Here is an 18,316-nt window from a genome sequence, read left to right on the forward strand (position 1 = left end):
TATGGATAGGCTGTTCCAAATTAACTGCACCAGGTGATTAGCATAACTTGTTAATTACTTTGAAGGTGGCCAATGTAAGTTGCGAAAAATTCCAATAAAATACAAATTCTCTCAGTCATCAAGATTTAATCTTGAATGAAGGATTGGACCTGAGACATACTGTGACAAACCCACCCCACATATTTTTATGCAGAACGACAGTACCATCTGCAGCATCTTGGATCTGGCACTCATCCCGAATAAGCAGTACCCTGGGGTTTTTTTTTTACCTCCAGTGCATATTCTGAGTTTAATCAATTCCCACCCCCCACTCCTCACAATAACTCAACTGGTCTGAAAGTGAAAGTTCTTCTGTAATGAAAGTTAAAGACTAAGTACATTTCTGGTTGGCTATCACTACCCTTTACATCAGATATGAATATTTTCTCCCCATTGGACCAAATTACAATTCATCTCCAGTCAGAGGCTGGCTTTTATTGGTCTTGGATTCCCATGACCCTGTAAGGCATCATCCCAGCACTTTGAACCACCCAAATCAGGAATCCAAAGATGCTCTGTAAGGATACCTTTCACAACCTCTTTCCTAAAAGCAGGTCTGCATATGCCCTGACATCCAATGTTCTACTCAAAAAGTTCTTGCATAACTGGCTATGTCAGATTGTTTCTATTGATATTTATTTGCAAATTTATGTGTGCCCATAGCCTTCATCCCCACCCCTATCCCCACCGCCGTACACAAATTGCCCGTTAACATGTGTATTCATTGGCTTGAAAAAAAGTAGAAGCTTTTCTCTGAAATTTCTCACTGAAATCTTCCCATGATTGCACAGCTGTTAAGGTATTGTGTACTGGGTTCTATAAGCTCTCATCCTCTGGGATTTAGAAAAGCAAACTTAAAATTACTTTATTTTTACATTTTTCAAGAGCTGGGCTAAAGAAGAACCCTTGTCTGAAAGGCTTAGAAAGAAACACAAACAGCTTTCATTATCTCAGTTTAATGACAGCCTAATATATCTATATATCTATATCTATCTATCATCTATCTATCTATCATCTATATCTATCATCTATCTATATTGGGGGCGGGGGCTACACAAAAAACCCCTTGGACTGAACTTGGTGAGGCAGTGCCCCATGTGTCCTCCACTGGTATAGCTATGGGAGGGAAGGTTTCCTGTATTTTCAGAAATTGTTTCTGTCCCCAGCTATTCTATCATCACACCAAGTGCAAAATATATATTCCTGGTGTTAGGCAGTAGCACTTCCAGGATTATTAAGATTCTGGCTTTAAAATGTTGGATCAATTTTATATTTTTAAATACATTGTGAGTCACATTGGAAGGGGGAAAGCTAATCCCATAGAAAGTGACCTGCAAATACTGATATAATAAAAAAATTAAAAGGATCCTCCCCCCTCCCCCCAGAAGGCTTCAATTATCTATTTTAATGGAAGTGTCTGCTTTTAATGATGCTTCTTCCTGTTGTTTTATCCGACTGGTTGTTTCAAATCTTATTACTTGGCTTATTATTTTGATACCTGTATGCTACTTTATTTTTTAATGTCTACAGAGGCCTTTCTTTGACTGGCAAGTAAGATATAAGTTAATTAACTAATAATAGTTAAATCAATCGCTGCCTGTCCTTTTGGCTAAGATCAACTAATAATGGTTAAATCCATCTTGTTTTGCAGGTTGTGTGATGACACCACCTCTGACATGTTATTTAAAGAAAATCCAGGTCTGTCGCCACACTCAAATTTTGGCACAGCAAAATCCAGATTAGCTAGCAACATAGCTTGGCGAAGCCGCTGACAGTGGAAGCAAAGAAGAAAATGGTGCCAGGAAGAATCAAGCAACCATCAGAAGAACAAAAAGCGCCAGGCGGCACTGAAAGAACGTCAGCCTTTCGGTAAGTCATGTTGAATGTGCTACTTTTGAAGCAAATATCAAAACTAGAGCATTTTGTGCAGCTTTCATTTTCAGCCTCAGGGCTCCATTCCCTACTGGGCAATGTGCCATGTGGAAGCGGTGGATGAAGCCAAAAGTGGATGGGGCAGGGAATATAAGATTTTAATCTTGTACAGGAGACTAGTGCCTGCACACAAATATCCCTCTCTAATCTCCAGCCTGGCAAAAGTCATCATCAGCGTTCAAGGACACATTCCAGCTAAGCCAAAACATGTACGGCCAGTGTGAAGCAAGGTCCTGGTGAGGGATGTGCCCAAGGGTTGGACAGAGAGATCTGGAGGGCCACGTTTGGTTCCTGGTCATGAATAATAATAATAATAATAATAATAATAATAATAATAATAATAATAATAATAATAATATAGTATTATTATTATTATTATTATTATTATTATTATTATTATTATTTATACCCCGCCCATCTGGCTGAGTTTCCCCAGCCACTCTGGGAGGCTTCCAATCAAATGTTAAAAACAATACAGCATTAAATATTAAAAACTTCCCTAAACAGGGCTGCCTTCAGATGTCTTTTAAAGAGAAGATAGCTGCTTATTTCCTTCACATCTGAAGGGAGGGTGTTCCACAGGGCGGGCGCCACTGCCGAGAAGGCCCTCTGTCTGGTTCCCTGTAACCTCACTTCTTGCAATGAGGGAACCGCCAGAAGGCCCTCAGTGCAGGACCTCAGTGTCTGGGCTGAACGATGGGGGTGGAGACACTCCTTCAGGTATACAGGACTGAGGCCGTTTAGGCCTCACCCCATCATTTCCATATTTTGCATTGTTTATGTTATGATAATATCTGTGTTATGGGAGGTACATTTTAAATGCAGGGTCTGCTAGGTTGAGGTGCTATTTTCTTCAATGGCAAAGAAAGTTTTACATTTCATTTTGAAAACCGAGTAGGAAATTCTATTAAAGTACAAAAGGAATCCAGCCATTGCTAATGAACATTTTCGCAAAACAAAAGATAAACTTTTTCCACATCTCATTTGATTTGTACTATTGCCTTTGCACTCTTGAGTGCACAAAGACAGCAGCTTTTACCTGCCAACCAAATAATTTAAATGGCATAAACGTTAATCATCAAAACAAACACACACTATTAACTGCTTGAGGGAGTATCTTAAATGAGCGAGATGGTGAAGAAAACAACAGCATTTGCTGCTACTGAACTTGCAAATCCTCTGGGGTTTCATCAGAAGCCTGTATGCAGGCAGAGGGCTGGAAGAAAAAGGGGAAACACCCTATTTTGTTCTCTGTTCTTCATTCCCCTTTAATTCTCAGTGGAATATTCATGGCTTATAATTCCTAACTCAGTTATAACATGCACATATGGATGATTAGTAGGAATCAGTGACACTGTAATGCTAGTATTTAATTAAACTTCCAATGTAGCTTCTCTTGGGAAGACTATAACGAAGGGCCATATCTCACAGATAGAGCCTATGCATGGCAGGCAGAAGGTCCCAGGTTCCATCCGTGATATCTCCAGCCCCCCAAAATTAGGAAAATAAAATTAAAAGGGGTATAGTGTCAGGTGATGATAAAGACCTGTGCTGGGAAGCTACTGCCAATCATAAGAATATAATATAAGAAGTACCTACTGGATCAGGCCAATGGTCGAACTAGTCCAGCATCCTATCCTCACTTTGGTCAACAATATGTCTGTGAGGACCTGCAAGCAGGACCTGAACACAAAGCATTCACCCATTCACTGTGGCTTCCAGCAACTGCTATCAAGAAGGGTTACTGCCTTCAACCATAGTCATCATGGCTAATTTGTTGTTGTTGTTGTTTAGTCATTTAGTCGTGGACCAGAGCATGCCAGGCACTCCTGTCTTCCACTGCCTCCCGCAGTTTGGTCAAACTCATGCTGGTAGCTTCGAGAACACTGTCCAACCATCTCATCCTCTGTCATCCCCTTCTCCTTGTGCCCTCTATCTTTCCCAACATCAGGGTCTTTTCCAGAGAGTCTTCTCTTCTCATGAGGTGGCCAAAGTATTGGAGCCTCAGCTTCAGGATCTGTCCTTCCAGTGAGCACTCAGGGCTGATTTCCTTCTGAATGGATAGGTTTGATCTTCTTGCAGTCCATGGGACTCTCAAGAGTCTCCTCCAGCACCATAATTCAAAAGCATCAATTCTTCGGCGATCAGCCTTCTTTATGGTCCAGCTCTCACTTCCATACGTCACTACTGGGAGAACCATAGCTTTAACTATTCGGACCTTTGTTGGCAAGGTGATGTCTCTGCTTTTTAAGATGCTGTCTAGGTTTGTCATCGCTTTTCTCCCAAGGAGCAGGCGTCTTTTAATTTCGTGACTGCTGTCACCATCTGCAGTGATCATCATGGCTAATAGGCAATATCAACTTTCCAGGTAACGAGATACTTACTGGTATATGCCATAGGAAACACTGAGGAAATATACAGACAGAAACCAGGATTGTTAACCAAGTCAATACAGCTTCACATTTCATGTTCAGGTGGATGAAGGTGTTCTCCCTGAAATCAAAACCAGTTTGCTGTGTATCTCTAGCTACAGCTGTACCTTCATGCATGTTTATCTGACCCAGGATGTCTTTTTCAATTTCAACCTGTTATTCTAGCCCTGAAGTCAGTGTTGATGCTGGTTTTTACTTCCAAATAAACCACCAAATCAAAGAAAATTACTAATGGGTAGTTTGTGATCATTGATTAATTTCAGTCAACAAACCTGCTGTCAAAACACATTAAAGTTGAGTTAGTGGTCACTTCAGCTATTTTTAGAAGAAGGGTTGGGCCAATAAAATAGGGGTGAAGGTCAATAATTACATAGGGAGTGCACTGAAAGCGATAACCGGCAATATTTTCACATGGCTAAGATGAAGGTAAAGTGTTGATTCATCTGCAGCGCAGCCTCTAGAAAGGATATTGATTCACCTGCCAGCTGAATGCCTTTGATATAAGGTGAATGCTTGGCTTTTGCATCTGTAGCCCTAAGCACTTTGATGAGTATGATTCAGTGTTATGGCTTCAGAGGCATCACAGCTAGGTTTGGTTCTACTGTTTTCATTCTCTCACAGTGAAAGCAGGGGCACGGCCATGACCGAGGGAAGGAAGCAGTCTGGGGAGCAGTTTTCGAACAATCTGACACATTTAAGGACCATTCCAATGTTACTTTTTGTGGCTTGGGAACTCTACAACTTGACTTCTGCCTGTTGTAGGAACTGAATAGGAGTGGAAATCCATGGTCACACACTGAGGAATCGTGCTGTAGCTTCTTCCTCTGCGAACATGGGAATTACCCTAAATGTCACCTTGAAAAATGCATGCAGAAACAAAAGCCTGAAAAACAGGTTCGGGGATGACACTATAAATGGCGCCCCTTTGTAATGTCGGGAAGAAATCACTATGCAATCAAATGCCATCACATTTTGAGTTTCCTTCAAAGGGGTGGAGAAACTCACAGTATAGTGATGGTATCACATCACACAGCTAGATTACCAGGTGTTACAAGTAAAGGGGGAGAACAAATCACAGAACAGGTATTTTCAATAGCAGCATCTTGCTTGTTAGAACATTGCAGGCTCACCCTCCAATTAAACAGACTGCAATCCCCCTTCGTCTCCAACACCTTACCATGGCCCTCTTGCCAAAATAGGACATTCACACCTCTAATTTAAAATATTTATCCCATACATTTGCCACATTCATTGTGGCTGATTATTTTTAAACTGTTTTTTGACCCAGACAAACAAGTCAATCCAAAATAAGAGAACTATCCAGAGCGGATGCCATTTCCCCAATTATTATTCCAAGGGGCTTCTTCTCATCTGACACCAGAAATGGACTTATACAATTAAATGTGCTGAAAGTCAGGGTGATAATCTTACATAATACCCAATTTGTTGTTGCTTAGGTCTAGGGTAGAAGGATTAGTAACATGAGTCACATTTCACTGTTTTGAACCACAGGCTTCTGCTTGACAAAGGTGCTTTCCTCCTGCTACATATCACACCAGAACACATTTGCGCTGCTCTGTAATGTGTTGAAAACATCAACATTTTTGCTCCGATAATGTAGTAACATACTGGTAGCAGCATGATGGAAGACCCACTTTGTCACATGCTTCAGCATCCTTGTGCCCTATTTTTTATAGAATGAGAAACATTTCCAATTATTTAATGTTATATTAACTTCCCGTTTGCCTCATCCAGCTTTGATTTATTGTACAGCTTCTTGCCAGAACTGCTGATTCCCTATAAATCACTGCATGCAAATCAATAAAATGAAATCAAACAAATCAAGGGACCAAACAATATTTCATTACCTCCATTTTTACTGTTTCATATAAACTTAATTAAAGTTTCAGATTAATTAAATTTAGTTGTCATCAGCACTGCTGCATATAAACGACTTAGCTTCTATTTCTTCTGCGGCACTCTGGGGTGGGGGGAATAACAGAGCAGTTCTGCAAAAGAATGCTTAGTAATTTCTCTTCTGCTTTGGCCTCTTGAAGATAATTGACAGCAAGCTTGGAGCTCGACATCTCCACAGCTCCACAGCACAAGTTCTGCTACTGGCTACTTACGTACATACCGTATATCTCACCTGTGCATTTTCTCTGGTCTAAAAAAAAAGTAAATTTTGTGTGGGCATATGAATGGCAGATTAAACAACATGTTATATGCACGAATGTCCGAGGTTCGTTGTCATGCTCTTCCATACTCTATTCTGCATACCTAGGTTTGTAAGTTCTGGCCTATTTTATTCCTCATAGGGAAGGAATATTCCCTACATATGATTTGTAGCAATCATTGATCTGTTATGTCAAGGACAGCTGCCACTGAATACAAGATACTAGAATTTCAGTGCTGAACATTTGGTGTATCTCTCACCATCTGAGTGACTGCCATCTCTTGGGGAAAGGAACATTTCTGCAGATCCATTTGACTCTTGCCCTGAATATATTTTAATTTCTAATGTTCCTTATGCAAGCCGAGGCTTGAATGCTGGCTTGGCTTGCTGCCATTTTGCTGCTTTGTTGTTTCTCTAGAAGTGTGTAGAGGTCGGTGGTTCGATGGACCCACCTTCTTCTGGGCTCCTCGAACTCTGCAAGAGGCAAGACTTATTGCAACACTTGGAGGGGCATTTAGGAAAAAAAACCAGATGGAATCCAGCAGATCTACCAAGGAAGGATTGAATACACCCCAACTGACTTTTGGAGCAAATTTATTCTGACAAATCAGGAGGAAGAAAAGTTGATCTCTTCCACCACCCCATTGCATTTGTTGTTGTTATTACATATCTTTCAACGTGTAGGTACCTTGCAACAATTACTTAATCATCCTCACACTGAACGATGAAAACATGATTACCGTATTTCCGTTTTACAGAAGGCTGGAAATATTGCTTTTGCTGAGTGGTCTGGTTGACACCTAATGCTACAACCCAATATACTGTTACTTGGAAGTAAATCTCATTGACCTCAATAGGACTTACAGCTAGTGCATTTTACAGGGGGTACTCAAGGGTACGCAGTACCAGTGCCTATTTGTGTGTGTGTGTGTGTTAAAATGTGTGGCACTTACTGTAACAACTTCACGGTGAGTACTGGCACCTATTTTTCTAGAAACCAAGCACTGCTTACACTCGAATAGCAAGGCATAGGATTGTGCAGTACATTAGCTGAAGAAGCAACTTCATGGCTACCAACTAGGGCTGGTATATGGATGGCTTTGCCCTTCTTCTACTGTTGAAGCCAGTATGTCTTGATACCAGGTGTGGTTACACTCAGATCCTGGCTTGCAGGTTTCCCATACACAATTGGATTCCCATTGTGAGAAAAGGATGCTGGATTAAAAGGTTCTCTGGCCTCATCCACATCAGGGCTCTTAGGTTCTTGATGCAATTGCTACCACTCTCAGCACCACCTGTGTTTCACCCCACATTATTCAGAAGGGTCCCATGACCTCCTGGCTCCTGGAGAAGCTTCTTGGTAGTGCAGGTATCTGCTGTGGGGAGAAAGGGACAGCAAACTTTCCTTCCATGGTCTTCCTTTAAGTTAACCCCTATCCTAAAAATACAATCCTATACACACTTACCTGGGACTAAGTCCCATTGAACTCAACAGAGCTTACTGCGGAGTAGATTCATATAGGATTTCATTTTTAGTATCCAAATCAAAGCCATTTTGATGGCCATTTACAAGAGCTTATTGAAACGTTTTGCACACAACTTCTTAGACTATCTGATTTTGAGCTGGTTTGTCATTTGAGGTTGAGCTGCGTGCCTGTTCGCAGTTAAAACGCTTAACTCCAGCTGACTGCTATCCGTCTTCTCAATTGGAGTCTTACAACTTAAAACACTTTCTATTGTGAGGCAAGAGGGGGAATGGCCGGATACATTGGAAGCCATAATGGAAAAGATAAGTGAACTCAAGTATCCACATATTTGGATAGCAGAGGCTAAGGCAAGAGAAAGCCTTTGTATACAATTTCCTTACCAAGAAAAAACCCCCGTCCTTTCAACATTATGTGGTTAAGCTTTCTGGGGAGTTCTATAAAAATAAAATGATGCAATTTGAAAGCAGGCAAATATTCTCAACTTCCCCAGGAACAGTACATTTGCTATGCTTAGCTATTTTATTCGATCTAATTTGGTTCTGTAAATGCAAGGAAGCTGTTCAAATACTACCACCATTTGCCTACAATTCCCCGCATTTAGTGCTATTTGTTTTATCCTGAAATTCTTCTCGCTTTGAAGTTGCCCTATATGTGCATGCAAATGTACACTTCAGGAAGCAAACACGGCAGCTGTCTATCAATGTGAATCTGAAAACGAGGGTCTTGAAGAGTGGAATTCTCCCCCTCATTTGAGTTCAATGCACACTTACCGTACATTATTTTTTAAAAATGTTGACATTCCGATTGACATTACTTTCATCATTTCCTGCTCCCAATACATCCTTGCTTACAATTAAAAAGTACAAGTTTATAATGCTAAATAATTTATTCCCTCATCTCTCCATCCTTCTCTCTCTCGGCTTTATCCTTTACTTCCCATCTTGCCAATAAAGAAGAAAATGTTGCATTAATGCCCACTCTACCTCTGTGCACTTGTTTGCGACTGCTTTGGGGCACCATCTTTCCTTTCCACCTCTTTCCATATCTCTCCTTGATGCATTAGGAAATTCATCACGGCCACACAGGCCTGCCAAGATGCATCTTTTAATGCAGGTAAATACATGCAACATCCCCCCCCCCCAGGTTAGTACTGATTGCATGTTATCTAGCTGTGCACAACTACAGCTAGATTGGAGTAATGAAATACAGCAGTGTTGTAATTGTCGCTGGGCTGATATATCACCAACCCCCCCCCCCAAAAAAAAGAAAAAGCGTGAGATGGTAGTGGGTTGTGTGGTGTAAAATGTTCCTCCAGGCTCATTGTACTTGTTTTCCATTTCTTTTGGAGTCTTGATGATCCACCTCTCTGCTACACAAGTTTGCCTCAACATGAAGGAATGCTTGCTAGTTTCCAGCCAGGCCCTGGGGCTGCAGATTGCCCATGTGATACAGGGCTATACTCCAGACTCAGCACAGGAAAGGAGAACATATCCTAGGCAACACCTTTAACACCTTTCCTTCTTCCTGCTCTGTGCCATAGGCAAACTTCTCTACTGCCTCCCACCTGCCAATTGCAGCTTGGTCAACAAGGGGACGCGGGTGGCGCTGTGGGTTAAACCACAGAGCCTAGGACTTGCCAATCAGTAGGTCAGCGGTTTGAATCCCCGCGACGGGGTGAGCTCTCATTGCTCGGTTCCTGCTCCTGCTCCAACCTAGCAGTTCAAAAGCATGTCAAAGTACAAGTAGAAGTACAAGTGGAAAGGTAAACGGCGTTTCTGTGTGCTGCTCTGGTTCGCCAGAAGCGGCTTAGGTCATGCTGGCCACATGACCCGGAAGCTGTACGCTGGCTCCCTCGGCCAATAAAGCGAGATGAGCGCTGCAACCCCAGAGTCGGTCACGACTGGACTTAATGGTCAGGGTTCCCTTTACCTTTTACAATAAGAGTTTCAGTGGCCATCTATTTCAGAAGGCCGGATTAAGGCTTCAGCCCCCTAATCAAAATACACACTAGATATATAAAATTGCTTCATTGGCATTGATCCAACAAACATCTTTTCCGTTATTTGTAAAGTCTCCCCCTCCAAAAATGCCCCACTTTCAGCTAAGTCATACTGGTATAGCACATGGAAGTAGAGGAGGAAACCTGATTGATACCTGAAGGAAACCATTGATACCTGAACAAGAGAGATAGTTTAAGCCCTGCTGATGTTAATGGGTGGATTCAGTATATGCTTTCAAAAGGTTGATACTTCTGTTACATCTACTTGTCTATTGACTTTATTGGTATCTTTTTAAATGAATGTTTTATATTTTATGTATAAACCACTTAGAAGTTTATTTAAATTATTAAGTAGAATATAATTTTTGTTAAAAGAAATGTAAGTTCCCCACTAAATGAGAGAGACTTGAAACTGCTCACCTTTGACCAGGCCATGCCCACAGGTTTTTATTATTTTTAGAAGCTGGGGCAGAAAAATACAGCCTTGAAATATTGCAGAGCTTGTATAATATTTTGTGTTCGAGACAGGGGGAAACAGCTGTCAGTGGAAAAAGACATCAGCAGGAGATGTTTACCAAAGAGATAATGGAGCTGAAACTGACAGAAGCTTAAGGATGAGCAGCGTCTTTTAAAAGTCTACCTGTTTCATCTTCCCCTGATCCCTCTGTGTGAAAGAAAGTCCTTCAAAGGCATACTAATCCCTTAAGTAAGTGAGCTTTTGCACTTAAAAAAATGGGGAGAAGCAAGCAAGTATGGTACAAGGGAATGATGCTTTGATGGGCATTGGTGGAAAGTGACATATTCCTACAATCCCTCATGCAAAGTGGTCTCACTGAAGCCACTGAGAGTAGATTTACTGGGATTTCAGGTCATGCATTCATTTTCTCAGTCCAGTAGGTTAAGTTTCAGCAACAGCTAAATGAACTGGGGGAGGATGGAAGGAGAGAGTTGGTTTCGTGAGTTGCTTGTTTGATTAAGTAATGATATTAAATCCAGTTGTTAAAAGGCTGTGTGGTGTATGAAAGCAGACATTTGCCAGAGTTCTTGCAAATGGATTAGGTAGTCAAATAGGATGTACGGGACGGTGTGTGTGTGTGCGCGCACATGCACACACACTCCTATGTTGTGGACTTAACCATCTTCTTACGCATGGTTATCTTTTTTTAAAAAAAACACCTTCCCCATTGGTTCCAGTGGGGGGTAAGGTTAGAAATATATAAACATGGGGTTAGGGGGGAACTCCCCTAAACCCTAGAAATTGATAGATGGTAGGATTTTGGTTATTTGGGATATGAAGGGGGAAATACCAGCTGCAGAGGAATTCTTGAGCTAGCCTATGCAAAACCAACCTGGCCAAGCTAGGGCCATTAAGAAACAATACAAGGCCATTAGGGCTACTGGCAGTGCAAGAGAACTGTGCTTCCCACCTGCCCTGAGGTGTGAACAGAGACTGAGGGGTTGGAAGGTTGCCAGAGTAACTGGGTATGATGTCACCGGAAGAAGTTGGGGCCTTTGGCGCAAGGCTTGGAATAGGAGAAAAAAGACAGAGATCCATCTTGGGCATGCTGGCTGAAGGCAGACTGGGAGAGATACTTTGGACTCTAGTTCTGCACTGCTGGGGGCAACAATTCTCTCTTGAGATAACCATGCTGTAAGATCTGAACTCCCTTCATCTAAACTTAGGTGTAAATATGTGAATAAATCACATTTATTAAAACTATGACAGCCTCTGCGTGGCTTGGCAGGGATTTGGATGGTCAGCAACAATAGGAAGCTGCCTTGTCCCAAGTCAGACAATTGGTCCTTCACAGTGTCCGACAAGAGCCTTTCCCAGAGGCACCGTGATGGAACTCGGGACCTTTTACATGTGCTCGGCCACTGAACTATGGCCCTTCCTCATATGGCTTCAGGTTGTCATGAGGTGTATATGGTCCTAGGCCTTTTGTCTCGTAGATCCAAAGCTGTCCCATTGTGTGTTTTCCACCACTACCCTGGGGGTAGTTATTTATTTATTAATACTACTTTATGTGACTTGATGTACATGATACCCAAGTAGATTACAGAAGATGTTAAAACCAAAATATAAATACTTACCACCAAAATAAAATAGTTAACACACAACATCAATTAAAAAAAAAAACATCTTAGGAGGCCTTCATTATAAAGGCTGAATTTCCAAGGCACATTTAAAAATGCTCTCCGATGAATCCTAGGAGTGTGTGTCAAGCACCACAATATCCTTCTGAGATGGGTTGACCAGAACACTAGGTGGTATTCCAAAGAATTATGATACTGGTTTTATTGTTTTCAATCTCTAGCATGCAATTTATCTTTTCCATTGCCACCATACACTGAGTTAATGCTTTTCACTTACCTGTATCCATCACCACCCTATGATTTCTTTCTTGGTTGCTGACTGCATGTTCAGATCCCATCTGTTTATGTGTGAATTTAGGATTTATTTATTTATTTTGCGCCACTGTGAATCATGTTTCAGTACTTCTACCCTGAACTACTTTTACAAGTGATGATTTTAGACTTTCACACTGAACCTCATTTGTCATTTTGTTGCCTATTGCTCTGTTTTAAGAAATGCTTTTGGGGCCCTTCAGTGTCCAATACCAGACAATGTATTAATAAGTTTAGCAGCATTCTCAGAAGTAGTTTAAACTGCACGTTATGCCTGATAATACATGGTAGTTATGATTCCTAGCACCCTTAAGAAGCTACAGTTCCCAGGATTCAGTGGAGGAACATGTGTGCTTTAAATGCACTTCAAGTGTATGTTGTGGATGCGAGCCTTGTCAGCTAGGGTTCCTGTCCCCATGGAAAGTGTGTGTGTGTGTGTGTACATGTGCTGCACATATTTTGAGAGCACGAGGCTTCATCACACAATGAAGCAGTCATGTGAGATCATGACCACACGTGTGTTTGGCATGCATTTTTACTACATGGAGTGGTATCAGGGATGAAATTTCACTTAGTCTGAAGACAGACAGATATCAGGATGACAGCACACAGGGATGTCCATTATTCCAGCCATGACTCCCACCAGCCACACAGCTTAATAAAAAAAAGTTCCCATCGGCACCTAAATCCCATCAATTCAAGAAAAACAAGAGGCATTGCCACATCATCTGCATTAACCTTGACGAGTTACCCATTAGAACACTTCATTTATATTGTCCAACAGCAGAGAGGAGTTAGAATAACTATCCTTCACAGTTTCTAAATGGGTAACAACTGTTTCCTTCTCTGATATATATATATTTAAACAAAGAAATCATTTTAAACTGTACACTGGCTCTAAGGCTAAAAACAGCTGGATGTTCAAGGCCCATTTCCCTGACTATACAATTTTGAGATTAAGAAGAAACTTCTTGAAATTGTTTATCCAGCACTCAATTGCAAGGAAACATCTCAGCAGTTTATAAAGCTATAGAATCAAACTTTAAAATTCTTGATAATTTCACCAGTTTAAAACAGGTGTCCGTAAAGAAAGCATAGTATCATATACGGTCACCGTTGTGTAATAGCCATTGTGACAACACCTTGACACAGCATTGATAGTGCTCAGAAATGACAGAAGTGAAAAAAAGCACTTGGTGAGCTTGGACTGGCATGAGAAATGTCAAACATGCGCACTGAAGGATTTGACATCTTTGTCAGGAATATTAATGGCTTCTAAGAGAGGGGAAAGCACTTTAGCCAAAAAGAGCCCGAGTCACTCTAAGATGAAAAGCAAAGTCATAACCTTCAATCGCAGCTGATTCTTTTGTCTATTCAAAGATAGATAGGGCCTGAGTTTTCCTGTGCAGCTCTCCAGGTCCAGACTCTGTTATTTTAATCTCAATTCATTTTATCTCTATCATGTATTATCAGGTGCTATTTAAAAAGTGGGTGTGGGTGTGCGGACTTTTTTGATATCCGTCAAACCATATCAATACACACTTAATAAGAAAAACTTCTGTGGCAAAAAATGTGGTGGCAGAGGGAGATCTCAGGGTCTGGAACAGCCCTAACTGTTTCCCCACAGAAATATTCACCACCCGCCAATATCACCACCTCTCCTTGGTTTCCCCTTGGTTTCCACAACTTCACCACTGTAGGTTAGAGATGCATATTCTGCCAGGTGCCCAGTTGCAGCCTCAAATCTTACGTCTTATGCCACTTTGCAAGAGAATCTTGCTGTAGCGTCTAAGGGGTGTGGGTGTGCATGCACACATTCTACTTTCAATGCCTAACAACAGCCGTGGCTATGCATGAAGCAGTTAGTATTCCAAGAAGCAAATTTTAGACCAAATGTTTAAGTAAGGCACTTGCTGGAGCTAGCTGTACATTAGCACTCCCACCACTATTCTAGTAACTAACCAGGGGTGGAGGTGAGGAAAAACACCAGCCGACATGTAGAATCATAGTGGCACTGCGTAGCTGGGATACAGCTCAACCATCTCATTATTAGGTATGTCAGTCCCAATAGGTAAGAATTCCCAGTCAACAAAGATGTTATTTGCAATTCAACACACTTTGAGCTGTGTGTGCCATCATTGTATGCAGCCTTTAACCTAAGAACATTGGTGGCTTTGTAGTTAAAATTAAGCCAAAAATTAGTCGTTTTAAATGAGAGTGGGAGTAGCAATCTGACCCCTTTCCTTAAATGTGGCTCCAGGTTATTCTTCTGCAAAAGGGCATGTCTTCAGTTATCAGACAACAAAGCAAATATGGGTTTACTGAAAAATAAAATTAAACACAAAAAAGAGTATTCCAGTTGTATAAAACAATAAAAGAAAACAGGAACCTACAAATTAAAGAATGCATAGATTTAATTTGATTTGTATATAATAATTTGGCAAGAAATCACGTTGCACACATTTAATTATGTGTATGGTTTAAAGTCTTTTGTTGTGAAAGTCAGATATGTGGCATGCAATAATAAAAAGAATTCATTGCATGTGATGGTGTTACAGCACAATCCAAATCATGTCTCTTTAGAAGTATTGAATTCAATATGACTCACAACTCTTGGGAAGTTAGGAGTGAATTTAGCCTGCAGGCCTATCCCCACTTACCTGGGAGACATCCCTTCCCCACTGAAGTCAATAGATTTCACCTGTGAATAGGCTTATGTTGTTAGTCAAACGCACTTCTCCCACTTGTAACCTCTTTTAAAGATCTGCAGCTGTGTTAACTAGCTAATGCAGCTGTGAGGTGGATGAGGAAAGCAAGCTGAGCTTGAATCCTGGCAAGATGGGGGCACTGTGGGTGAGTGATTCCCATGTCTGAGAAATTAATCCTGGTTGCCCTTCCCCACTAAAAGAGCAGGTTGGGGGTCACTGGTATGACAGCTATTACTAGTCATGGACTGGGAATGCTTGGCCACAGCAGGCCATGCATTGGATGAGTGCAATGCGGGACACCACTCACACTTGATCCGGAAGCTGTAGCTAGTACAGAATGCTGCAGTACGGTTGCTGGAAGGAGTGAGACCCAGGGGAGGCCCTGCTGTTGGGGCTGCCACTTGGGGTTGCCCAGGAGGTGGTGATATGTGCCAGGGTCTTCCTCAATGGTGGTTCTTTGTTTCTAGAATGCCCTCCCTAGTAAAGTGTGTCTCTCTCCCTCATTATTAATTCTTATGAGAAATTGAAAATACATCCCTCTTTGGATGGCTGAAAGTCCTATCCCTGGCAACTCTGAATTTGTTAGCCTGAGAGCAGGTGATTGCCTTTATGTGTGTGTTTTTGTTGCTGATTGTGGAAGTTGGTTTTTTAGAAGATACAGTGGTACCTCGGGTTACAGACTCCGCTAACCCAGAAATAGTACCTTGGGTTAAGAACTTTGCTTCAGGATGAGAACAGAAATCGCGCAGCAGCAGGAGGCCCCATTAGCTAAAGTGGTACCTCAGATTAAGAACAGTTTCAGGTTAAGAACAGACCTCCAGACTGAATTAAGTTCTTAACCCAAGGTAGCACTGTATAATTATATTCTTTGAAGGATAGATGGGATATAAAGTAAGCAAGTAGCAGTTAGCTGCAAGATGCAAAGATCTGTGATTTGCAAACACGTGGTCCTTATAGGCAGGTGGGATGAACCTCTCCTGTTCTGTGAGATGAGACAGCATTGCAGAAACAAGCAAACCTATGAGGAAGCCAAACTAAATCTACTATGTAAGAAATGAAAATAAAAAATGATGCAGGAAAGGTTTTCAGCCATATGGCTTTGAATACAAAAGACCCAGATAGAAAGTAGATGAGGTGGAGAAAGTCACAAGGGTTTTTCTAAAACAATCACCCTTAGAACGGGAACCATTCCTGGAGGGTTTGGCCTAGAACCCTTTGCCATACGCTATTAACCTCACCTTCATAAATGTTTATTTTATGGTCTCTATGAACATTAGAAGGGCATTATTTTCAGTAAGCAGCAACAAGGCAACAGAAGCTAAGTGAATGTAGTGATATATGTCTAGTTGTAAAACTGAACAGCTAAGGCTTTTCTTTTCTGAGCATATTTTTCCCTGTAAGGGTAAGAATGTCATTGTGTGTCCCTCCTCACTTCCTTTGGGACGGTTTCCCTTCTGTGGGTGCTAACATGATGTAGAGGGATTTTTGAAATAATTGACACATTGCATTCACATCTTTAATCAGTGTTGCTCTTGTATTCTACTGGGACAGATTAGATAAAGAATTGTTCTCAATTTCTAGTGAGGATTACTTGCTAATATTCAGAGATGAGCTAATTGCTTTTCACACAGTGTGGGGAACTTTCTTTAGACTGTGGAAAGAAAGGTACTGTATTTGATCAAGAAAATATATTTCTCATTGCCATTTATATTCCGGATGGAGAAAACAAAAGTTAAAGCTTATGTATTAGCAAGGGAAAATGAAGGAAATAACTTCATATGAAAGTCTTCATAAGAGTGCACCAACAGGAACCAAATAAATAATTTTTTTTAAAAAAAAATTAGTTTGGTTCTAGAGTATGAATTTATCAAACATACAAAACCAAGAATAAAGTGTGGGGTAACCAACCTCATATAATTCATGAAGGTGTTAATACATAGAATAAGATGTCCTGCCAGGATTAGCTATGTCCATCTCATCTTGGGAGGAACTAGGTAATTAAACCTCCCTCAGTCTACCTGAGAACCTCGGCATGTGAAAAGGTTTGAGGTGATTGCTCCAGCTCAGCTTTCATCAATTATTATTGAGTTCTTATATTAATAATTTAGGAACTTTAACCACTTTGTAAGTAAGCAAAGTTTTACTGCTTGTGTATTTTCCCCCGAATGCTGTATGGAAAAACAAACAAATCTTACCTCTAAAGAGTTTGTAAGTAAATTACCAAATGTTTGGTCTTTTTCTATGCTAGGGAGCAGAGAAACTTTGGAAGGAACTTGAAATGACCCATATTGCTATGCTTTATTTTGCTGCCTATTTTGTGATTTTAAATCTCTTCTGGGGTTCTTTCACCAAAGAGTACTTGCACCAAACCTGGGTCTTTGCATCCAGCAATTCTTTTTTTTGTGTGTGTGTGTGTGTGTGTGTGTGTGTGTGTGTAACCAACAGAAAGAAGTAGCTGTGAATAGTTTTCTGAACAGAAATTCCTCTCTAGGGCCAAAACAACTCGCCTTTCTTGGTACGGGTTCTTTCGATAACAATTACAGCCAAGCTAAGCGACTTGTTCTAACCCTCTGATTTAATCCCTCCTGCACTATTTGACATACTGTTTGTCTGCTGTTATTTTACAGTCACTATACTTAATTCTGTTACCGAAGTTTTCATTACTTACAGACTCCTGCAGTTCTTCGTAATTTCATGGTGTAAGCATTTTAAAATGATTTTCTATTGCAAATGTCGTTTCATTCACATAAATGCACCAAGAAAATTAGCTGGTATAACCCCTGTCCTTAAACACAATGTAGATGACATTTTGGCCATCAAGTAAATTAGTTGTCTCTTGCTATAACTTCTAATAATAATAATAATAATAATTAATAAATAATAAATAATTTTGGAAGCCTTTAGAAACCAACCATAGTGCACAAACAGATGCCCCGATAACTTTTTTGCGGGGGAGAGATAAATTAAGCTCATTCCTAACTGCTTCTGGCCAGCGTTAGGTCTGTGTGTGAGGGCATTGCAAATGTTTGCTTTTTCTGCTTTCATTGATTCCTATGAGGTGAATTACACCTGCATTTTGGGTGGTGTAAGTTCCACCTAGTTCTACATACAGTATCAAAAGAAGGAGGGGGTTA

General features: G+C 40.9%; 1 long non-coding RNA gene across 1 annotated transcript in view; it reads left to right on the top strand.

Annotated features, from left to right (window-relative positions):
• Positions 1 to 18,316, top strand: part of LOC310833672 — a 39,821-nt gene that overhangs the window by 7,430 nt on the left and 14,075 nt on the right. The window contains exon 2 of the long non-coding RNA XR_014558867.1: positions 1,691 to 1,908. This is a non-coding gene — a long non-coding RNA (uncharacterized lncRNA). The remainder of the gene's footprint in view (positions 1 to 1,690; positions 1,909 to 18,316) is intronic.

This window comes from Podarcis gaigeae, assembly GCF_964106915.1.
Source record: "Podarcis gaigeae genome assembly, chromosome: 1".
Lineage (NCBI taxonomy): Eukaryota > Metazoa > Chordata > Lepidosauria > Squamata > Lacertidae > Podarcis > Podarcis gaigeae.